At 45.7% G+C, this 2,451-nt stretch overlaps 1 pseudogene; it reads left to right on the forward strand.

Moving 5' to 3' along the window:
• Window positions 1–1,076: 1,076 nt before the first annotated feature.
• Window positions 1,077–1,913, forward strand: LOC107153283 (annotated as a pseudogene).
• Window positions 1,914–2,451: the final 538 nt, after the last annotated feature.

Genomic DNA, 2,451 nt, shown 5'->3' on the forward strand with positions numbered 1-2,451 from the left:
TTAATGTCCCCACCCCCTCGCATGGCTCACCTCCCTCCTCTAGAGCTCTACTCAGACATCAGGTCCTGCACCCAGGTCTCACTCAACCAGGCCGTTCAAGATGGCACCTCAGAAGTGAGCACTGTTTCTGTTCTTTTCACCTATCATCCACTTTTACTTTGTATTTGTTTTTTATCACCTGTAATAATATGGATTTATTTGTTCATTTATGTATTTTCAACCTTTCCCCAGAAGTTTCTTGTACTAAATTCTTAAAATGTTACAGTGCCAACACTTCCTGGGATGGTTAATAAATTGAATGGGATCTAAGATGAAGTCATAAAGTCTATATTTTTATACCCATCTAGTGTTCCCTCATTGTGGAATGTCCCATATCATGTGTGGGCCCCGTCAGCCTCAGAAGTTCCTGTTATGAGGTAACAGGAATGTAGCATTGAATGTAGCATTGCTATGTCATATGCATTGACACTTGTGTCCCACTTCAGTGTGGTCTCCTGGGGCATCTGGTTGTTTTTCTGTGGCTGTCCTTGCTTATTGACGGTTACTATGAAATAATATGTAGCCACCACTTCATTCTCAATATGTGAAAGCTTTGCAAGGGAAAAAAAAGCAGGGGGTGGGGATAACCAGAGAAGCCTCTGTGTCATCACAGGGCCAGCAGCTGCTCAAAAGTGATAGTTGGCTCAAGGCACTGACAGGAGCAGAAGCAGCACAGCCAGAATGGGGGTCTTTCTGTCTTTACTGTGGTACAGGAAGTTGGAGGCTTTCAACTTTCAGCTCTATTTTATTCTGTTTCCACAGAGTTTCCTCCTGATGATTGTGAATTGTGACATATATTTTCCATCCAAAAATACTAGAATGCAAACGTGCATCCTTTCCTTTTAACCATCAATATCCCATGAGCAATCACAAGATTTAAGCAACACCTTAATTGTTTTCTTTCTGCTTTTTTATCCCTCTCACTAAACTTTAACATTAAGACTTCCAATCTTTCCCTCAAGAGTCTAAAATTTTAGTCAACCTGTCCTGTAAAAAGTGAACTGCCAGTGCCTCTTCTGTTTGAAATCATGGCAGGTATGAACATGAACACTAGCTCCACCTTCATCTTCCCAGGACTCTTGGGCCACTCCAGTGCCCAACAGTTTCTCTTTGGGATGTTTTTTGACATTAGCTCTCACCTCCCTAGTGGGCAATGCCCTAATGATTCTCCTGATTCAGTGAGACCTCCAGCTCCACACGCCCATGTACTTCCTCCTGAGCCAACTCTCCCTCATGGACGCCATGCTGGTTTCCACCAGTATGCCCAAAATGGCTGCTGACTACTTGACTGGAATCAAGTCCATCTCCCTTGCTGGCATGGCTTGCAGATCTTCTTCCTTCTCACTCTGGGTGGTGGGGAGTGCTTCCTCTTTGCAGCCATGTCCTATGACCGCTATGTGGCCATATGCCACCCTCTGCACTATCCCATGATCATGAGCTGGCCACTGTGTCTGAGGATGACCATGGGGTCCTAGTTCTTAGGAGCAGCTGACGGGCTGATGAAGGCAGTTGTTGCCCTGAACTTCCCATTTTGCTGCAGGCGAGAGATAGACCATTTCTTCTGTGAGGCCCCCATGCTGCTGTGCTTGGCTTGTGCTGACACATCTGTCTTTGAGGATGTCATGTACATCTGCTGTGTGTTGATGCTCCTGGTGCCCTTCTGCCTCATCCTGACCTCCTACAGTCTCATCCTGGCTGCTGTCCTCCACATGCGCTCCCCAAACTGCTGGCTGAATTTCTTGAAGCACAGTCAGAGGGGGAGATGTGGGAACAAGTGCCTGGGGTACTGCATAAATGGCATATGTAAAGGGCCTCTGAGTGGCAGGCCACTCCCCTGTGCTAGGCATGTGAGCAACAAACTATTGACCCCATAAGCACAGCCCTGGGTGAGAGGCCATGTGCTGCAGTCCCTGTGCTTGCTCCACAGCCCACTCCTTGATTGGCCACTGAAAGGACTGTTAGCAGAAATTGCATTGGTGGCTGCCTGTAATCTGCTTAGCTACTGCCTGAGTATATATACATGGTAACTGCACACTAAAATCAGACCTGCTTCCTGCTTGCTCTCTGGAGGTCTTGATTAGTTACTCCGCAGCCACACTCTCCTCTACCTTGTTCAGAGTACCTTCTCGCTGGAATAGCAAGCCCATGCAAATAATGACTAAAAAGTCATCTACTTGCCCAAACAGGAAGGCCTGTACAAAGACCTTGGTATTTCTTAGGGAGAAGGTATTTAACTTTCATATATACATAGATATAGATATAAATATATTTTTTCTGCTTTACTCTGGATCATGCGTGAAGGTCCACACTTTGAGTTTGTTTACTGAGCTGTCTTCAGCAGGTCAAACTGTGGATTGTTAAAACTCTGTCAGTTAAAATTTCAGTAACATTTCTATGTCATGCACCACAGTG

This window comes from Marmota marmota, unplaced genomic scaffold (genome assembly GCF_001458135.2).
Source record: "Marmota marmota marmota unplaced genomic scaffold, marMar, whole genome shotgun sequence".
Taxonomy (NCBI): domain Eukaryota; kingdom Metazoa; phylum Chordata; class Mammalia; order Rodentia; family Sciuridae; genus Marmota; species Marmota marmota.